Below are 23030 nucleotides of genomic sequence, written 5' to 3'. Positions count from 1 at the left end.
AACTATCTAGGGGAAGTTTCAAAATGCTTAATCAGTAGGGCTGGAAATACTGAGTCATAAGAACAATAATCTATGTTTAATGCCCTAGAAATTCATAGAATATCCAAAAAGGCTTATTATAGTTTGAGTCTGATGCTTCTGTCCCACTGTGACCTCTGTGGGGCTCCCAGAACATGTAGAAGCATCATTGAAATAAAGTTCAGGGCAAATTTTGCCTTTTGACAGACTACCCAGGCAACTGTGCAGATTTTGCTCTGCAAGAACTTGCCATTAAAAATGCATTTAGTAGGCTGAGACATATGGAAGCTATAACACATCTGGTCCCTAAAGCCAAATTGTGTATGAAGCACTATTGGTCTTTTTTCATTCCTAAATGTTCTCTACTCTGATGGTAGATTAAATGCTTTGTAATGTTTCTCAATATGTTGATGTTCATGTAAATCAACACATAATCTATCAGCACTGTATAATTTTGTCTAGTGATAATTCTCACTATTGATTTTGTATAGCTTTGAATGCAGAATACTGGAGGAGTGATTACCTTAGTTACACCATTCTTTTTGTTTTAAAACATGAGGTCATTCTGATCTGTTTTTATTTCTGGTTTAAAAACTCTGTTGCACAAAACAACAGCTGACAGTCATTTTAATGAAGAATTAAGATTGAGGATATGAGCACTTGCACAAGCGTAAAAGATACTTGATGATGTATTATAATGTTCCCCAAGAAAAGCATGCCTAAGAAATAAAAGGGAATCATAATGTAAAAGATAAATGTAAAAGATGGCAAAGAGAATATGCAGACTTGATATACAGATATACACTTTCTCTTGCCTGAGGCAACTTACCAAGTATAACACTGAGTAATTGTACTACTTCTGTTCTCAGAAAAGATTATATTAATAATCAAATTAAATTTCATAGTCATATTTCTACCTCTTGGATAACTATGGAAAGCATTTTTGAGGTTGTTGGGGACAGCAGTGGCACTTTATAGAATCATAGAATGGTTTCAGTTTGGAGGGACCTTCATGGTTGCCTATTTCCAACCCCCCAGCCATGGGCAGGAACACCTTCCACTAGACCAGGTTGCTCCAAACCCCATCCGGCCTGGCCTTGAAAACTTCCAGGGTTGTGGCATCCACAACTTCTCTGGGCAACCCGTGCCTGTGCCTCACCTCTCTTTTGTAAAGAATTTCTTCCTAATATCTAATCTAAACCTTCTCTCTTTCAGTTATGGGCCCTTGCCCTGTTCCATGTCCAGCCTGTACAAGAGAGCATGTGCAGATCTCTCCTGAGCTAGCAGGTTCCAGGTCTAAAAGGCAGGGAAGTTACAGCAGGAAGATGTAGCACATGAGGGTTTTTTTCTTTACTTCAGGTATTCTGAGGGCTTCAGATGCAGAGATGTAGTGACAGATTTTGACCTCCTTAAATAATACTGTTTGCTTACAGTGTCTCTCAAGAGCAGATGTAGCACGTTAGGATCCAAGCTTGTCGCGAGTCTAGGATCCTATTGACAACATGGCTTTTCATCTCTGAAAGAGGACTGATTTAATTCACTTGTTAATTAAATCAAGGTTAATTACTCTACTGAAGAGACTGTAGTTTGATGTTGTGACATGTTCTGGCAGGATCAGGTTGATGTTGCTGCTCCCTGATGTCCATTCCCACTGTTGACCAGCTTTACTGACAGAAGTGTGGCGTAGTCAGTGCAGTGACCAAATTAAGGAACTGATCCGTCTGAAAAGCAACCTGTTAAAATGAAACAAAGTGTTTCCCATATTTTAGTATTTCTTATACCAAACAAGACCAGCTTCCCAGCATTCTATGCCCTCACGGAAAGCTAAGAAATTATGAGAGGATGGGAAAAGCAGCAGGTGGAAATTTTATGATGAGGAATTTTGTAGTAAGAGACCACGACTACAGGTGGCAGGGAATGCAGAGCTTTTTTCCTAGCTCTTCCACTCAAGAGTTGAGTGACTTTGAATTTATAACTTTCCTGTTTGTAATTCTTTTAAAACTCTACTGAAATCTGAAGAAAGTAATTTTTTACTGAAAAAATGTTAGGTCAGAGGAGCACAAATGTTTCAATTTTACACAGGCTTTTTCCAGAGGATGTGTTTTGCTACAGTGAGCTACATGAGGACTGTGGTCTTCCTTGACTTTGCTCCATGCCTGAAAGTCATTGAGTCATAGGATGGTTTGGGCTGGAAGGAAGCTTAAAGACCATCAGCACTTGGTCTTAATTACAGTCTCCTGAAATTTTTGCATGTCTCTGCAAGCAGCCTAAGAAGTGTTGGAGTCTCAGTTCTAGCAAGAGGCTTTCAGAAATTCTATGCAGTTACCCTTTCTCATCAAGGAGAGCAAGTTATGTTCATGGGAATCAAGGCAGTGTGGTTGTCTTGGCAGACTGATTTTTTCCTTAAATCAGATGTTTCTAATATCCGAGTGACTAGAGAAGAGATATTTTTCAGAATATTTGACTTCTAGGAACAGAAACTCTGTTTTGATCATCCTTATTTTATGCTTTTACTGAAGATCTCTGTCTGATTTTCATATGTTTTTGGTTTGTTTATGTTCCTTCATTCATTTGCTTTCAGCACTCCTACCTGGAGAATGTCATATAAAGATCAGTTCTATAAGAGTTTATTTCAGTAATCCACTTTCATCATCCTTTCAGGTCATCACTGGAGTCCCTCTTTTCCTTTGGCTGAAGTTGACATGCCTTAGTCTCTGTACAATATATGTTTAAAATATATGGTTGTTTTTTTTTTCCTCTCAGATGGTCATTTTTATATTTCTGTGATATTCCACTACTTACATTGTTTTTTTCAAAAAATTGTTTCATATTGTAGATGGGTGACTGCATGTCACCCATCACTTCTATATGCAATGTTAAAAAACATAACAAATTTTTTTTCTCCTCTCTAATCTAGTGCATCTGCAGACTAATTCAGTAAACTGCATATGAAAGGAGGGATGTCAGTAGTCTTTGACTGTGTCTGTACAGAGATCTTGGACCCTGGAATTCCTTCCAGAAGAAGGTAATGGACCAAGGACCTGATCTCTTGGTAGAACATACACTGTGTTTCCTGCAGTCACCATTCCCAGTGCTTGTTTCTTAGCTGTGGTATCCCAGCTGAGATGTAGCACTTGGGCTCTTAAGCTGCCTGTCCAGGTTCTGAAATAGACTGAAAAATACTGGCCTATTTATGCTACAAAATGGCTAAAAAAAGCTTCTCTTTACGATTTTTCAACTGTTTGTCAACCTTCCAGCTGAGACGAGAGGTAGTATTGGATCCATGCTACACAAAACAGTCAAGTGTGAACATAAGAGTAATGCAATAGGAGCTTGCCATAGAGAAGGCTTAGGTGAAGTATGTGTTTGGGTATTTTTGTCTTGTTTGAGCTTCTTTAATCTTGTATAGTAAAGACCTAATACATTTCTTCTGTGGATTCTAGTGGTTTTATATTTTAAAAGTAGGATTGCTTGTTTGTTTTTTTAAGAAATGCTAGTAATGACTCCCTGAATGCTGTGGTGATCCATTTTTAATTTATGTAACAGTTATCAGCTTAAACTTGAGGTTGATTTATTTCACCTGCAAACTGAATTGTATGGGAAGTTCTTTTCTGCACAGAATGGGTTATGTGTAGATCCATGGAAGGACACAGATTTGTTGTGGAAAATGTGAGGATAACTGCCCAGGCTGTTTTGTGCAATGATTGAAGCAGTGGTAATTTATCACTTTGGGATAAATTAAATTTTTTATCCATGCATCACTCAGAATTGATTTAGCATAAAAATGTCAAACTTACTTTATAATCTTGCTCTCATCAACATTACCTTGGCTGTCCAGTGTTACAGTGACCTTCGAATAATACATTGTGTGTGAGCAGTTGAGCTTGATTGATGATGTGTGGATTTTTAACATCAGTTGGGACTGGTAACTATGTATAACTGGGCACCAATTTGTTTAGTGATGGAAACAGTAAGAGATGTATGCACAATGTATATACAAACTTTTCTGCGGACTGCTGATACTGAATTTATCACTGTTCAGTTTATCACAGTTGCAGTTTGCTTTCTGATAGTGACGTCACAAAAAAGTTTTATTTACTATTTTATTTTTTAGAATATTAATATTTAAGGTATCTAAATACACTCAGTTGCATTTGTCTTTATTCCTAGAACTATCGATTTTGAATTGAAAGTGTAAATTAGTTTAGTAAATTTTCCTTTTCTCTCTGTTCCCATCAATTTTTTTCTCATCTTTTTTGCCATTATCCCCAGTATTCCCTTTATGCACTTTTTCTCTGTTTTTTCATCTTTGTTATCTGACATCACCCGAGCACAGTAAAGAGAGTTGCTTTTTATTTCTGCTGAACAAAGCATGGTTTTTGGGTAGTTCTATATATTTGCAGAGAATGGTCACCACTTAACTTTGATTTTAAATTTGCAATTCTATGATGATAGGGAGTTCCACAAGGTACTTTATTCCCCCTAAATGTGTTCATTTTGTGAAATCATGTTTGTATCTGGATGCTTTAGTTTATTTTAATTTAGTGACATTATGTACATAGCTGCAAGTTATCCCTGTGCATCTTTCGAGGCTCTTTGTGGTGGTGAAATGGAGAATACAGTTTGCATATAATGAAATCACTACTCAGCTCTGCCAGAGTATCATCTTTGGAGATGTGTTTCCTTTTAATTAATGATGTAAAAAAGGAACTGGCATTCTGTGCAAGATCCTGAGAGGAGCTAAAGGATCTGGTGCTTACTCTCTAGCAAATACTGTATTTTCACTTATAAATAATGGATCTTTAGGAGGCAGTAAACACAGAATCCCACCCTTGGTGCTGTTTTTCTAAGGGTTCATGTGGGAAGTGCACTTCAAGACACGGTACCACATAAAAAGCTGTACGTCCTGTAGAGATCTGTAGAGGTGTGTATTCCCTGAAATGTTGTCTAAGTCCTGAAAGCTGATCTTTGGCAGGTTTCTCAGCTCTGTGAGATCTTACATTGTGACTGTTCTCCTTGTTTATAAAAGCTAAGGTATTTATTTATTTATTTGACTTGAAGCTTTGAGATAGGCAGCCTAGTGATTTCTCTAAGCTGCACTGCTTCTAATGGAAGGACCAGGATATTTGTGAGGCCTGGAACATACAGCTTATGGTTTTTGAAGTAAGGTCTACAGTCAGTTTCTTTAATCATTTTGGTTTTTAAGCTGCTCTGCGGCTGGACCCCTGGTTTCCCTGACTTGGGGCTTCAAAACTTTCTGCTTCCCTCTGGATGAACAGGATATCAGTGAATAGGGATAAAATTGCTTTTAGCTTTCTGTACAACTAAAATGGACTTCCAAGTTTACCTCAGTTCAATTGTTTCTCTGGCATCTGTCACACTGCTTTTGCTTTCATTTTTTTTTTTAGCTTCCCAGCCAAGTTAGTAATAAAGCTTGAAATCTTTCTCCTCATCTGAACCCACTTGCTGCTTCTATAGTTGTCAAATTTGTGCTCTGTACTAAAGTGTCTCTGTAGTGCTTTTAAATTTAAGTGTTAGTCTGTAGCTATAAAAAATCCCTTTTGTGCCTGCCTATGCAAAAAAATGGGCAGAATTAATACTTAACTGATGGCTGTGAAAGACTGGATTAAAGCCTTCTAGTAGATGTCTTCCTTGCTATTTCCCCACTTCTCTGGCCACAGCTAACAGCATAATCGCTGGCCTTTTGAACATAGGCTGAGATTTCACAAAGCAACCAGACAGACCTTATGGATTGCTGCTGCTGAGACTGCTGCCTTCTGGCTTTCTTACTGGGAACCGTGAATCTGATCCTGGGTGAATCACAACAGTTCACTGCTAGGAAATTAATCTATGGAAAAAAAGCAGGGGAGGGAAAGTGAATTTCATCTTCACGATTTAAAAATCTAGATCAGCTTACTTGAGCAAATTGGGCCAAGGAAAGATCCTGACTGCATTCCTGAGAGCTGAGGGGCTCCAACGAAGCATGGATCACCCCTGACAGTCACTACTTGATCAGCTAGATCAAGCTGATCTAGCTGATCACACTACTAGAATAAAACCTTGCTCTTCTTCAGCAGATTCTTAAGATGGCCAGTATGACAACAAGGGCTGGGACGAAGCTATGTCTATTAGATATTTGGGTTTGACACTTAGTGCTTGCAGAAGTTTTCTACCTGTTTGATTTTCTCTGATTGCAGGTAACAAGACATACAGCTGTGATTTGATCATACAAAAAAAAAATCAGTATCTCCTCACACACTGGATTGGAGCCAAGAACTCTGTGTTATCCCTGCATAGCAAGAATAAATTCTTTGGTTGCAAACGTGGTATGTCTTTGTGAGTGGCAAACAAAAACTAGCAGCATTCTAAACTGTACTAGGCATATTTTTAACTGGCTTTACCCCCTGACATGGTAAAAGTACAGAATTCAGTAACATGAAAATAAAACATCATTTGCCATGTCACCATGTGAACAGCGGATTCCTTCTTCCTACTGAGAAAAAGGAGTCAAGAGGTAAAATATTTAAGCCAAACATATTTAAAATTGGAAGTATTTTGCCTTTTAATATTAGGTACCACTGCCATGATCTGGCCTAGAGCTCTCTGCTTTGTCGTTTGGTTTCTCAGAAACAGAGGTCAGAAACACTTCCTTGTTTTCTAATATTCCAGCATAATAATATAGGTTTAAGAATTTTATGTTTTTACTTTAACTCACAGCAGCCTTCCTTTTATCTGTCTCCTCTGCATAATCCTACCAGTAGGTGTACTAACAGTGTGACCTGCAGGCTGTCAACCAGATGATCGTCACTTAAGTCCCTACTTCATTTTACCACAGGAGCTCAGTCTACCATATTTTGGCAAACTGCTGGTATTAAATGCTGGAATTGACCCTGTTCCCTTCACGGATCAAAGCAGGCCTTTTCACTTCCTTGTCTGTAGCTCTACAGTTCTGGTGCCTGTTTGGCATATGCTAGTGCCATATGTGAGAAAGGGAGGTGTTAGCTTCTCCCTCCTCTCTGTGCGTAACCTGGGAAGCCACGGGTGATGTCTTGCCTGCATGTGAGGAGTGCCGGCTGCAATCCATGTGTGATCAGAGCAGGCTGAAGTTCTGCAATCTCACAGCCCTCGAGATGGCTATTTAACAGCCCTATCCTACTCTTTTCTTCCTTGCTGAAGGATGTATTTTAAAATAATTCTTACATTCAAGGGTGATTTTGTGTTTCGGTTTGCTTTGGTTGTTTTCTCCTACAAGTTTGTTAAACTATGTTTTTAGCTACAGTGTTATGTTAACTGCATGAAGCAGTTAACATATTATTGATAAGGAAGTGGCTGAGGAATCAGTCTGTAATGATGATTCAAACCAGACATCCTTCAGAGTTCTTTTTTTTCTTATGAAATAACAAATATGGAGGTTTTTTCCTATAGGTGACAGGACAGTACAGCAGAGGGAATGAATTTTGGTGGTGGGAGGGGGAGAAGGATGACATGAAGCTGTTGCAATATGCAATGCTGAAAGAAACATCTCTCCCCACTCTGAGAGTCACTTAAATAGATAATCCATTTGCTTAGGAGGTTTATGGCACTTAATGAAGAAAGTTCACAAAGGTGGAAGGCCCATTACAGTGTCATCAGCAATGAAAGGCCATCACTCACTCACTTGGGGAAAAGGGGCTTTGGGCTATGTGCTGAAGTCTTGAAATTCTTCTCACCCCATGCCAGCCTGATTGACACTACCAGAGGAGCGTGTGACGTTTAAGTTCTGACTTTTTGTTTGATGAATTGTCAAAATACTTGTTTGATTGGTTTTATTTCTTAGAAGGCACATTTCTGAGTAGGGGTTCCTACCCCTGCTTAGAAGCAGGTGAGAAATGAAAAGTGTGGCTTCTGATGGAGAAGCCAAAGCTCAAGGTGGCCACATAGAGCAGAAGAAGGACACTTAGGGGATGGAGCTGTCATTTGTCTACATATGTCTACATATTTCTTCCCTTTGTTTTTTGTGCAGGCTTTGAGGTGTAATGAACACTGTAAAACATTGCTTTTGAGCTCATGTACAGCACTAACACATTAAGTAAATGATGATAAAATATCTTTGTTGTAAAGCCTTTAATTTCAGAAGCTGCATAAATGCATTGTGGTTCCTTTTTTTTTTTTTTTTTTTTAAAGTTAACTAAACTCTCACAGTCTAAGAAGCAGGCAAACTGCCTGGAGTATAGCTGTTAAATTTTCTTTGGTTTCCCTACCCAATCAGGCTTTAGTGCAAATAGTGCTTGGAAAAGTGTGTAGCAAAGCTTCTTCCAAACACATCTTACAAATGATTTGACAAGAAAATCTCTCTCTCTGCACCATAGAAACTCTTGACTTCCATCAGTGAAAATTGTAAAATGATGATAATTATCTGGAACTTTTTGGCTGTGCCATAGGAGAATGATAGTGTCACCTCACTAATAATTTTACTTTCAAGCTCATGATGGACTTTATAGACAAGAATATATCCTTTCCATATGATGCATATAAAGTAAATGATTATGTGCATGTGTCTAGCTATCTTTTATAACTCCTGAAATTGGAAATAATTGAAAAACACCTGTTTCACATCTTGGCAAAAAATTTGTGCCTGTAACTCAGACCTCAGTGAAAAGATTTTGATGTTCTTAAGAATCCTCTGCATTCATAAAAGAAAAACTAAATGGATTTTTTTTTGTGGGAATGAGCCCTGATGAAAAGAAGATGGTTTTGATAAAAATTATGATGAATGTCTTTCTATGAGAATATAGGAACCAAAAAATCTATAAAAGTCTAGGAAGAATGGTGCCTCATAGCACAATAATATTTTTTATTATTTTTAATTTTTAAAGTGTTTTATATTAGTGAATTTTGGGGAGAATCTAACCATGAAAGAACAAATTATAAATTATAATAACTTCTTTTATTAATTGTTACTTTTGAAACTGTTGAAAGTTGTGTTTGCTGAAGTTTTAACATGTTAAACATTGAACTTGTACGTCCTCTGCCCTTCCCATTGCACCTGAAACTGGGGAAGGTGAGGCAGAGGAGGTGAAGCTGGAGGTAGCAGGCAATTATGTTAAACTAAAACTGCTGCAGATCTGTTAGCACCTATCTAAAAGTCTGTGAAGTTAATGGGACGATTTCCACTGTTTGTATGTTGTGGATGGGATGCTTTGTGCATTCTTTCTTCATTGTGTCATTCTGTGTCACTTACATAGTTAGTGTTCTTCATTAATTTATTGCCTCTCTGCTCATACCTGTTACAGAGCCAAGAATGTACTGTTGGTACTTGTCACATAGTAAAATCATAGTAGTATTTTGTCAGGACAGGTTGTTCTTCCATGTAGGTGCATTGGAATTCACAAAGATTTTGAAAATATGGATTAATGTGACCCTCTGAGGTTTTAGGAGGAACTTTCTGCACTTTTCCTATAATAGTGTTAATTATTTATTAGTACACTGTAATAAAGCTGCAGTCTTTAGGTTATAAAAATAATGCTTGTCATCTGCTGGTTCTGGAAAGTTTTAGCTGTTATCTGTTTTTTATTACTGTTCTTCCACCTGAAGAGAAGCTTATATGTGTATTGAAGAAACCTGACCTTACAATTAAAACTCAAAAGAAGGGAAAAGTAGAGAAAACAAGACCTGGCCAATTGTCTTGTTAGATTTAGGATGTTTACTTTAAGAATGTCCTTACGGCTTAATCTGAAAATGTGGGCAGCTCATTTTTCTTACTCTCCTTCCAACTATCCCATGTGTGAGGATGTGATGCTTCATATATGCTTCACATGTGGTGCATGATCATGATTTTACTACCTCCTCACAATTTTTTTACAATCTCATCACCATTTTTTTGTCTCCTTTGTGAGATTTAGGTTTTTAGTCCTTGAATTATGCATCTTTTGTTGGTGTGTTTTATTTCTCATTTTGGTTATTGTTTCATTAGTTGTCTGATAGAGAATGAAAAGTTTTTCAGTTTGAAAGAGTAGAAAGTAAAAAAACCAAAGGTTTGATTTGGGAAGATAGCCTGATGATCAAGGATAGATGGGATCTGTGAACCGTGGAAGATAAGAACTCAGAAAACTATGAAATTTGTAATCCTGTTGCATGTAGCATGAATAAGGTGTCATATGCCCAATCATAGCCTAGAAGTACATTTTAGCAAATCAATATTTGGTAAGTAAAGGACATTTAAAAAATAAACTATCTATTTGGTGATAAAGAGTTTAAGATATTACTAAATACAATATATTTTATGCATTATAAATGCAATTTTAAATGTGTGCCTCATGATTCAGATTACCTTGCAAGCAACGTGAAATGCATCCTTTTGTATATGTCAGTCTTCAACAAAGCGTTGTTTACACCATGGATCAAATATGCAACATTAAAATTCATTATAGCCATATTACCCACTCTCATTATATGACAGAAGTGTGTCAGTGAAATTAGCAGCCACAAAAAAGACAAAGATTTTCTTACCTATTAGTTGGAAGGTAGCAGCTGTTTGAGTAATTCCACAGAGGGATAACAATGACCAACTGACTTGCACGTTTTAAAGAAAAAATGATATCAAATCCTTTGAGGATGCCATATGTTCTGGGCTTTGAGGCAGGCTGTGTACACTATCATAGCAATTAGACAGACTGGAGACTCTGCTAAAATTTTATCCAAAATGCCAGCAGAGAAGTATTTCTTAGGGCTTTTTAATTGTGAAAATAGATGTACTTGTGCTCCCCTTATTTATTAGAGGATAAGTTATCAAAGTGTAGAATTTTTTCCCAATCATTTCCCATAGAGAACCATGTATAAATAAGCTGGTTTAGTGTGGGGTTTGGGTTTCTTATTTATTTTCCTTCTAAATTATGCTTGAATGTATTTAGTCTTTTTTAGTTATGTATGGTGGGTATCCTTTTGCTTACAGAAGAGACTGTGAAATAATCTTGCTTAGAATAATTCTAGCTTCTTTTGTCATCTGTGAATGAGGTCTGAAGGATGCCAAGTCTTCTCAAGCAAACTTGGTAATTGCCACCGGGAGTTGGGCCATTCAGATGATCAATGGATCCATCTGTGTGTTCTACACTTTGGTATTGAACTTCTGTAGTTTGATGTGACTTCTTGCCAGCCCTATTGTGATTTAAGAAAGCTGGTATTGACCAGTTTGCCCAAACTGGGCATGTAAAAATAATCTGTGCTGTTGTTGTGGAGGTGGGTCACGTGAGAAGCTTCAGCTGGCAAAAAGGAAGATGCCTGGATCAGGAAAGATCTGTTTGGAGCCAGTAGGAAGCAGAAAGGACTGTTAGCTGAAACTGCTGTGAAGATGTGTTGAATCTGTGCAACACAGTGTCCAGAGACCCACCAGGACACATAACCCTCTTAGGAAGCTGAGGGATGCTTTGTCTATACGGATATGGATATGGATACCCGTATGTACTCAGAGTTTCTGTGTCCATTTTGAAGCCAGGCCTTTTTTGCTGTGCAGGTTGTATTATTTCTTTGCCTAATAACTGTCAGCAAGATCCACACTGGCACTTATTTTCTAGTGTCTTGGTTCTGTTTGGCAGTTCGCAAAGAGCCTTTCTGACTCTATAGGCATTTTGGCATTCAGCTTTTTTTTTATTTAAAGCAAAAAACTTGTACATGTACAAAAAAGCTCCTCAGAGCTTTATAACTCTGGGTCATGGTGCTTTGTAATGCAGTATTGCAATGTTACTGTATTGAGTACTGTCGTTCCCAGGTCTCCTTGTAGCCCCTCTCATCTCCCTGACCCTCATCCAGAACTGTATTGAATCCCCAAATTGATCTCTGAAGTCAATAGAATTATTTAGGTTTACTGTTTGATGAAGCTAGGGACTAGGAAAAAAGCAGTATAACCAAAGGCTTGCCTAAGAAGCTGTGCAAAGCTATGGACATGGAGTTGGAAGAGTCTGAGGTCTGGGATTTTGTGACCTGTTAGATTTACTATCAGGGGGTGAATGTAAAGGAGTAATAGATCCTGTGGTTTTTTGTGATACAGTGAAAAAATATAAAATTTGAATCAATAGTGACCATCTTATTCTAAAGGCAATAAAATATGAGGGCTAATTTACATATTTGAGAACAAAAGGAAAAATTCTTCCTGAATGGTTTAGGCTTTATATTTACTTTTTGGGGTCATTTTATCCCACAGAAACAGGTGTTTGGAACTGTGCAGCATGCCATCGCAGAACCAATATTGATCAATATAAATGAGCATGATAATCATAAGTAATGAAGTCGCAGTCATGTGATGAATACAATTTTAAACATACTTCTGTAGTTTGTCATGCTTATCCTGCTGAGGTACGTGTTCATGTACACTGCAGAAGCTCAGTAAGTAATAATTGTTGCTGTACTTAGGATATATAAATTAATTTGGGGTTTGTTTTTCCATTTGTTTGTTTAAAAGAAGCATCAAATAATGTTTGAAATGCCTTGTATAAGAGCATAATTTTCTACTTGACCTCAGTATTATGCACCCAGGTATTTATCTGCTATAAAGGGATGAAGGGAAAGCTTCTTCCCTTGATTTATATGTTAGGAGTTTCTACATTTTCTTTCCTGATTCTCACATGTTGTAAGCACCGATATTTCTGGAAAAGCCAGAGATTATTGGTGACTGGGGACATGTGATGTCTCTGGATCTGTCTCCATGACTGTGGGATCAATTCTTCAGGGCTCCTAATAGTCAGTCAGGCTGAATCAAGCAATCTGCTATTAATTGCCATTCCTTTGAAATGCCTTTGCTGCTGCAGTGGAAAAAAAAAGACAGGGATGCAGACAGTCCTTGAGCACTGGCATTGCTATTCCCTGCTTTATCAAGCTGTGGCAACCACAAGGACAGGATTCTGGGGCATCTCCCTTCTGAGGGTGCTGTCTGCCATGTTTCAGCCAAAAAAGCATCTGAGAGGAAGGTGGTGGCAGGAGGTGTTTTCTCTTGAGGAAAAATGCAGTCCCAAAGGGAAGGGGGGTGAAATAAAAATCCTCTCTGTGCTGGAGGTATTGTGGAGTGAGAAGATTTCTTCCCAAAGTGATTTTTTTCCTTTTTGGGAAAGGTTATTGCTGTTTGTCTCAACAAAGTGATGGTGAACCATCTTTTTCACTTTATACTTTAGGTGTTATTTGCTAGTTATATCTCAGTCATTTCCATCCTCAGGAAATTGCATGCAGTCACCTCTTACTCTAAGTCGTGGACCCAAAGCAATGTAGGGCAATCTGGTAAAAAGGATTAAGTGTAGGTATTGTGATATCTTCTTTGTTACACCTGAGAGGTCTTTCCTGCTGAAATTAAATGTAATTGAAGTTGCTGCCTGAATACCTCACGAGCACTGTGCATCAGGCTGGGAGGAGCTGCCTGCAGCACTGCTGGTGAAAGGGGTGTAGGGGGAGTTTGGACAGCTGGGTCCATTCACAGCTTGGATCTGGGAGTCATGGCATTTACGGAAAGAGATTTGTACAAGCCTACTGGGTAACAGAATTTGGTGAGTTCCCTAACTTCAGCACAGCCTCCAGTCATGCTTTACTTTTAGTTTGGAAAGCCCAGGATCCTTTAAAGGTGAGCAGTCATTAAGAAATGAAACAAATAAGCACATAAAGCACTTCATTGTCTCCCATTTTACCAGGTGACCTATAAAGAAGCAGGATTGTATTAATAAGTAGTTGGAAGGGACTTTACTTATTCTAATAAACCCAAGGGGAAAGTGGGAGATACTCCCCAGTACAGGGGTAGGGAACAGACACAGCTGGGCACACATCTTACTTTGCATAACAGTTGTGTTGCTTCCAATGCTTCCTTAAAAGTTCTGCCCCTTTGCCAAGAAAGTAGAATAAACCTTATAATGAATGCAATAAAAAAAAATTATGCCAGTATCAAAAAACAAAATTAATATAGAGAGAGCTGTACCTATACAAATATAGGTGTTAATAAAGAGGAGTAGGCATAGTGTATGTGTAATATTAACTGGGAAGTTTGTGATTTGAATTACAGGGTAAAGATGGTGAGGTATGTGCAAGAGAGAACACTGGAGTTCAATATGTTGAATCTTTTAATTAATCTGTACCATTTTTTTCCCTAGGATTTTTAATACCTTGCACTGTTTTACTTTTGTTGCTCTTTACATCTGCTGTTTTAATTGCAACAGCAGTTTATGCTGTATATAAAAGCATTAGATGTTTTTGCTCTAACAGTGTTTGCTATTGACTTTACACATGCTTCTCTAAGTAAAACAAAATTAGATTTCCTAATATATCAATAGAAAACTCTGTTCAAAAGGCCGACTGATTAATAAATGGTCTAGTGTTTCAGCTCTTATGGATACCATTTCATTTTATCTCACTGTGAATTGACAGGTTATGGCAGGCAATTGAGAACAGAATGCAGTTCAACTTCTTTTGTGCCAATGATATGTCTTTTAAGAGGTAAAATACTTTAATTAAAAAAGACAGTTGAAATTTTAGCTTAAATTTTCCTTGATGTGTCAGGTATTATTGTTGCAGTCTTAACCATTACTATTCTTGTCTTTATATGCCTATTTAAAAAGCATTCTTTTTATTAAAAGTATCTTTTTAAAATTTTCCTTCCGGATGTTGTATTTATTTTACTGATCTCAGGAAGTAAAAAATATCAATAATAATTCCCTGACTAGCTGTTTATTGTTTCAAAGTTTAAACTAGCTTAAATAAAGCTTTCTCTTGCACAGGTTTAAAGCAATAGCTTACCACTAAACAGTTTGATCATAAATTAATCATATTATTTTGGTATTATAGCTGGACATGACTTCTGTTATAATTGTTATACATTGTCTAAAATTTTCATATGAATGAGGAGGTTTATTAAGGAGCTCAATTTGTTTTTAAATAGGTAAAGCTGGTGAATTTGCAATCAGATAACCTGTACGTGAATTATTCCCTATGTATATGAGTTTGATGTCACATTTTAATTTTGTTCTCCAAGAATAATTATTTTTAAAATGTTCTTTTGCTGCAGGACAGGTAATCTGGGAACTGTGCACTATAGATCATCCTCTTTGTGTCATCTACTGACAACCATGCCAGCCCTCTTTTCTCTCAGTGTCTAGATTGATCCTTTCCTCAGGTCACCCATCATCTTTCTTTCTCTCTTTTTATGTCTCAGAAACAAAAGGAGACGGGAAAAAAACCCTCAAACAAAGGAAGAGCAAGAAGGCCAAGACTGCAGTGAAGGGAGTGGGTAGAAATGCAGAGGGAAGGGCAGAGCAGGCTTCTGACAGTTTGTCCTCAGAGACTATTCCAGCTCATTTTTGTGATCAGGGCAATTGAGTGCCAATAAAAAAGTGGTATCCAGATTTCAGGGAGTCAGGTTTTCCAGGTGTCTGTTTATCCCGTTGTCTCTGTCCAAGCAGCAGGCTTCTTAGCCTTGCAAGAGACCTGAACTGTGTGCTTAGCTGCCTCCCTATCTGGACTTGCTTCTGACAGCAAATAAACATGGCCTTATGCAGACCATCAGTATAGCTTTCAGTATGCATCCTTCCTTTAATAAGGTTTGCTACTGGGTTTGTGGACAAAAGCCCAGCTACCCATGTTCTGTCTTTTCACTGGCTCTTTGTGATTAGGCAGAGAACTGTTTCTGAGGTAGGCAGCTCAGACATCAGAAAAAATGACTCTGGTGATAGAATTGCTTCAGCTGCAGTGGAAAAGATCATTGTGCTTTGTTTTGAAAGCTACAAGAACAAAGAGTGCTTTCCCTGTAATAAGGCCCGTGGCTCCTTCATTCCTCTGCACATCATCACAGAAGGTCAGGCAAGACAATGCAGTGGTTACTTCTCTGGGTCTTTGATAGTTCTGTCACCTTGGTTTCTAGAAATTGATGAGTCTGGCAGCTCATTCATTTCTGGACACTTTAAAAGACACTGAACATTTGTTTTAGTGCCCTGTTCTTCAAAATCTTAGGTGACTTTTGAAGGTGACTACAAGGAAGATGAGTAGAGTTGCTTCGTGCAGCTGAGTTTTTCAGCTGCTGCTTGATTTAATAGCAAGAAGACACAGACTTTGTACATGAATGCTTTCATTTTGCAGATGGGAAGACAGTGTAGCATTGCCAGCTTCCAACTTCCCCTTGAACAATTGGAACTTTTTTCCTTTGGAGACTATAAAAGTCTGCATGCCCAAGATACTCTCCCTACTACTAGACTTGCAATTAGAAAAGAATTTGAAAAGAAAGAGAGGTTAACATCTCAAAGCTTGCAGAGCCCTGCTTTTGGTCCTGGAATGCTATTGTGGGAGATTTGCTTTGGTTTCAGATTCCCAGAAAACTCTCCATTGAGAATGCTATGTGGCTTTTTAAAAGTAGCATAAGAACTCCTGTTATCTTAGAGTAATAGGTTAAGAAAGTTCTAATCTGTAGTAATTTCCCTCTTCATTTTTCCCTGAGATTTCTTTGGTTTTAATTTATTGAGTAGATTTGCTTTTCTCAATCGTTTCTTTATCAAAATTTGTTGTGAACTAGTTCCCATCTTGTTCCCTCCCTATTGTGCTGGCAACTTCTGCAGCTGTTGCCAGTGAGACTTTTGAAAGCTTTAATTCTTGCTTGGAAATGTTTTTGGTCAATGGCTCTGGTAAAGGTGATTCAGATTTGAGGTTGCTATCTCAGGATGTGAGTGAAGGTGTTGCTATCAAGGAGTCTTTGATAAAAGGCTGGGTAGCTTTTGGCTGGGGAAAGGGCAGGTGTAGGGAACCATGCCTCAGGGCAAGAGAAGCACCATGTGAGCTCCCGGGGCTCCTCCTGGTGTTTGTTGTGCCACTGGGGGTTTTGCCCCATCTTGCCTGGGGTCAGGCAAGGGGATTCCTAGGCTGTTTTCTTTTCTGCCAGCATAATTTGGTGTTACAACAAATGAGTGTTAAGCCTACATCTCTAAGTTGTCAAGTGAATGTTCTGAAGGCTCTTTATCAGTTTGAGGAGGATAGAACTTTTGTGTGGAGAGAAAGGGCTTGTTGCTCAATTGTTGCTTTATTTGAACATTTTATCCATCCTGGTTGTGGGGGCTGTTCCCAGCAAGTTTTAAATCTCACCAACAAAAAAAGCACATGTGGGACTTGGAAGGAGGGGATAACTAAGCATGTATGTGTATTAGGAAAATGATTTCAAAACTGTTTTTCCTGTGTGCATTCTGATAGATTCACCGTATTGCCAACTCTGAACTGCTTGTATGGGGAGGGAAGGGAGCAGACTGTGACAAACAACTAGTGGAAAGCAATTTTTCTTTGTGTCAGTAAAACTGGGTAATAGAGAAACATAGAAGAAGCTCCTTTTGTGAGTGGTTGGTTTCTAATGTGCATTTGTTATTTTAATTAACACTTTCTTTCAGCATTAACAAAACCCAAAAGATCCTGTCGATGTCCAGGAGAGGCATAAAGAGAGACAAACTGATTAATCCTAATCTTGCCCATTGTGAAAGATTTTATATATAGTCACAATGATCTCTACTCTGACTTTTTAATCTGGGGTCCTGAGAGGTGAATAGCAATTCTCACTGTTCCTTCTGCAAATCCATATTGATAAATCTTTTGCAAAGGTTCCCTTAGAGCCCCCTCCTGTCAGACTTCTGCAAGTCTCTGATTTGCACAGTTTTAATCTCTTAGTTACTTTTAGCAGCTGCCAGCATTGTTTGCATTTATTATTGTGTAGTAAAAATGTAAGAAATGTGATTATGGACTTCCCTTATGGTGGAGGGCACATTACCTATGTCCTTGAGCTTTGCAGGCAAGGCTAGGTCAAATGTAGCTTTGTTGGAGTTTAGATTTTTTTGGGGTTGGTTTTGTTTGGTGTTTGAGTTTGGGAGAGATGTCTGGTTTGCTGAATTGTTTGGGGTTTTTTTAATAATGAAGAATTGAGTAGCAGTATGGAAGCTATTTAAACTCCAGTGTTTTATTGTAATTCAGGGAAGAACAGATCCTATAGTTGCCAAAGCTTATAACTGCTCTGAGAGTATCCAAATTTCCTCTGGTTATGTTGACCTGGGATCTATTTGGGATCCATGTAAATGCTGTCTTGTCTCTGTTGCTATGTGTCAGGGTTCTGGTTTTTGTACGTTCATTATCACCAGTTACATCAGCATTTAAGCAAGTTTGCCAGATGGGATGGAAGGACAAAGGAAAACATGTAATGTGTTTCTTGTTCTGTCTTGCCCTCTATAGGGGTAGCAGATCATGGATTTCATTCAGGTTCATTTGAATGCTAAAACCATGTCTTGATTTGATAGAGATAGTTAAGATATGTTAGCTTAGCTCCCCAGCTGAGTGCAGGCATATTTCTTCTCATGCAGTAGAGGAAAACAATTTTGTTCTTTTCCTAGGACAGAAAAGGGAGATATAAACATTAGAAAGGCTGTGAAACAGATGGTGATTTAACTGGTAAAGTTATTACAGATAGGATGGCAGTCATTCAGACAGAAGATGTGCAAATCATAATAGCTTCTCAGGTGCATATGCATGATACGAGCTGTGTTACAGAGCAGGTCAAGCAATCAGTTTTACATTCATATCCTGAGCCTCAGTCATTTTTGTTAGATCACTCTCCTGTGAGCTGCTTATTCCGTCAGGGCATGGAAATTTATTCTCGAATGAAGAGCGTTTGTTTGGCAGAAGAAACAGGAAATTCAAACTGGTTTGACCTGTTTCTAGATGACCAAGATAAAATTACTTTTAGTCTAGTTGGGATATGGTGACAACTTATTCTTTAAAATACAAATGGAGCTTTTAACTTTAGTAAGGTAACAAAAATATTGCAGGTGTTTTTATGTGGAAAAGAACATCCATAATATTTTCCCACTGTTCTTTCATGTTTCTAAGGTGCTTTTCACTAGAAATATCCTAGTTTTCTTTTTAAGCTTTTATGTATAGGTATGGATCTGCCTATTTTGTCATTCTCTGTAGAATCTATTCATTAGCACAATGTCATGTAGATGAGTCTTAAAGTTCTTTAGATAAAGAAAGAAAAAGAACATTTCCAAACATTGAAAGGTGTATAAATGGATGTGCCATCATCTCCTTGAAAGTGCAGAAAGTCTGCAATAGGAACTTTGATCTTTTGGACCATTCTTATTATCTCTTTGGAGTGTCAACACTCAAACTGTGTGATAAAAATGTCAGTGGCAATGTTATCCATTTTTGTGTTGATCACTTTCACAGGAGTATTCACCAACTGAGCCTATTTCTCAAGTCCAGGTCATATTTGAAGCACTAAATCCTTCATCCATTTTTTCTGTTCAACTGCCAAAATTTCCTCTTGCTACAATAATGTTGACAAGTCACTCTTAAAACTCAAATTGCTTATTTAATACAAAATGTAAAGCAGATGTGTTTATGCATTTGAATATGAAGTTCTGCCTAATTTCTTTTTGCTTTTAAAAAAAGGAGATTAGCAGCGACCACTATGATGAAAATAAATTGAATTTGATACCAGGGAATATTTTACTGAAATCTTTTCAACACACAGTTCAATAAAATTTGTCAGTTGCTGTGGAAGTATTTCCAATTTGTCAAGTAAAGTACCACAATTACAAAAGACTTTGACAAAAATCGGAGCAGAAACTATTTAGTCAAGTTCAGGGTCAGAACTGACAGGTGAGAGCATCTGTTTTAAGGCAGCTGATGATCTAGAAAACCTGAGCAAGACTTAGATGTGTGGATGCCAGGATCTTGAGTATATGCCTTCTCAAATGCCAGCCTCTGGCAGGCATTGTTGGTGCTTCCAGGTTTGACACACCACAGGCACACAGGAGTAACACAACCAAGAGCAGCTTCAGGGGTTGAAAGCAACAAGTGCTCGGGGGCCCCAGTAACCCTGCTTGAGCCATGGTGCCCCTCTAGCTGGAGGCAGCCACCTGCATGGGGTGGGAGGGGAAGTGCACTAGAGGAGGCCCAGGACAGTTAGCAAGATGCCTAGGACTTTTATCCCAAACAAAAGATATCAGTGGAGGTGACAGTGTTAAAGAAAAGTGACAAAGGAGGTGTGACTAGACTAGGCTCCCACTCAAATAAGTGAAAGTCAGCAGATTAGACATATAAGTAAAAGCAGAAGCAAAATTGAAATTATCTGGTTTTTTTCCCCTAAATGTTGCGTAATTTTCATCTTTGACTTTGGAAAAAAACTAGTATGTTATTGCAGGACCAATAAAATAGGTAGATTTGAGCATAGAGGAAATCTGTTGTGTATGTTCTAGAAAGAAAAATCTGAACAAGGCCTTAGTAAGACAATAGGACACGTTTTGCAGAGAATATAAATATTTTAGGCTTGAAAGCAATTCAAGGTGGGATAAATGCTAGAAGGGCTTACTAAATGTGCATTGTGCCAGGCAGAGACATTCTCTTTGCTAAAATTAATGAATGTCTAGACCAAGGAGGTCTGGTTTACATCATCTGACTGTACTGGGTATCTGTAAATTAATAGCTAGGTATTAATAATCAGAAGTGGAAAACTGGGGATCTGCATAAGTAATATAAGTGATTAGCTAAATGAAAGCCAGCACTGGTTAGTGCTGAATGAGAAAGTACAGGGTTGTGTAGGTATCCCTACTGCAGTTCTTGGAGGATGAGTTTTGTGATTAGTCTTAAATTTTTCAAGTGGCTTACTTGGACACTGAAAACGAAAGCAGGCTGATGAAATTTTCTCATGAGAAGGGAGAGAGCTGACTCAGTTGCTCACTGAATGACTAAGTCACTGTTACTACATCAGTTGAAAGGGAGCTGGAAAATTTGGATTCGGATTTGATTCTGCCCCACTGTATTATACCAATTAAAGCACATGTTTAGTTTTTTGTGACCTAAACTACAACAGTTAGGATTAGTGTCATATCCTTTTCTTTTGCCAATAAGAACCTTGCAGGTATGCAAAGGCATATCTTGAATACTTTGTATTACATGCAAATGAACCGTGCAGGGCAGTCATATGAGAAAAAAAAAAAAAGAAAAGCACAGGGAAGTGTTTTGGGAGACTTTACCCTGTGTGTATGATGGCAGGAAGCAAGGATTTTTCTGCAAATTAAGCTGACTGCCTCAGATTTGACACAGTGCTGAATGGTTTGCAATGCAGGCTTGCACACCCCTGCAAACAAGAACATTTTTCCTGTAGAATCAATTTGTGAGAACAGATCAGAGAGAACTGGAGAGAAATGGTACAAAGGGGAGCCTGAGAGAAGAGTGGTGCAGATAAGGAGACAGAAGGAACCAGAATATCAAAAAGATGGAAGGGAGAATAGTATAAAGATGAGCAAGGATAAGGGGTGCATGAAGGAGGGGATGAAAACTAGAGAGAGGGCATGAGGGAAGGCAGGCAGAGGAAGGTGTGTATGAATGCCAGTAGGACTTGCTGAGAAAAGGCTCATGTGCACTGCAGTGGCAGAGGAAGATGCAGGATGGCTGCACGTACTGGGGGGAGGGGGAGAGGCAGTGAATATTCTCAGCAGGAGGGGGAGAGAGATAGATGGCAAACATACACAGAGGAGTGGTGGGGAGAAATAGTGGATGTACACAGCAGGGAGAGAGCAAGTGAGAGAGAGACACAGCAGATGCACACAGCAGGGGGGAGAAATGCATGGAATGAGGAGGGGGCAGCACAGGGAAAGTATCAAAAAGCCTCAACAAAATTTAAAAATAAAAGAATAAGAAATAATAGATTTCTTGATTTGAATATTTATAATTATTTAACACAGGAAATCAAGAAGAGAATTGAAGAGAATTTACATCAGTTCAAAATTTTAAGGACTTCAAATGTTAATAGTGTTTGGTTTGGAATAAGGCTATGCTTGACTTAATGAATTCCTCTTCGCATTTGCAGTGAAGCAGATGTCTGCTTTCTGTGTCTGACAGGGGACCCAATCCATTGCTTTTTGACGTCAATAGGAGTGGGGCTTTTTCAAGGGCATGCATTCATCTTGTCAATGTGCTCTAACCAGCCAGCCTTGCTTCACTGCTCTGGTCTCACACAGGTGAGCAAGGTGGGTGGGAAGCGTCGTCACCTAAACTTTCCGAAATCTAACAGCTGTCACATGCTGCTCAGTACTCCTATGAATGTTTGGGCACTGATCCCTGCTGCTCAGAGCAGCACACACTTGAGGGGAGGTTGCTGTGGTGTGCCTCTGTGTGGGGCTCATTGAGGTATCTGGCACCAGCCCAGTGCCACAGACAAGGTTAGACCACCTTGATAAAGCAGCATCAGTAAGAAACCAGCCAAATAGTGAAATAGGTAAAGGGGCAGGTTTTGGAGGATCCTTTTTTCTGTTATTGTATTAAATGATGTGTAACTTTTCCCAGGTTCCGTGGGAAAGATGCAACAATTTTTATGAGCATAACATAAACTCCACTGGTGTGCATGTGGAGAGAACGCTGCCTCTGGACTGACTTTGTTATCACACCTGTACACAGAGTTGCTTCTCTGTGACTGAGCTGGCAATTCAATGGAAAAAGAAATGAAATGGTAAAAAGGACTCAAAGGGAAACATTTCTCATTCATGAGGAGACAGTGTTGGTACAGCAAAGGCAAGAAGAATTGGAGGTTGAAGATGCTGTTTCTTAAAAAAGCAAGGTTTTTCTCCACAGAAGAAGGGATGTCCCTGAGGAAGAAAAAAAGTGTGGATGGATGAACATTTTGGTTCATTTTTGTGGGTGGAATCAAAGGAATGTACTGCAGTTGGGCATCAGTATGGGCTGTTAGGAAAGTCGCTTTCTCCTTCAAATGGTTTATAGCCCCTAAAATGATTTCTTGCCATTGCTGCAAGGAAGGCTCTACATAGTGGTGACAGCATGCTATGAAGGGAGAGTACCAGGTCTAAATTCAAGAATTCAAAGGGCAAAGAGAATACAGCCAATGTATCCAGGCGGGCATATACCTTTGATCAGAGAATGAGGATGTGAGATTTATAAATCTTCAGTGAAAAGCAGAATAGTGATTGGATTGCTCTAAGGTGGAAATGTGGTAGAAGACATGCTCAAAAAACAATGACTGTTCTTATCCA

Source organism: Haemorhous mexicanus, chromosome 5 (genome assembly GCF_027477595.1).
Source record: "Haemorhous mexicanus isolate bHaeMex1 chromosome 5, bHaeMex1.pri, whole genome shotgun sequence".
Lineage (NCBI taxonomy): Eukaryota > Metazoa > Chordata > Aves > Passeriformes > Fringillidae > Haemorhous > Haemorhous mexicanus.
This window is presented reverse-complemented; position numbering follows the sequence as displayed.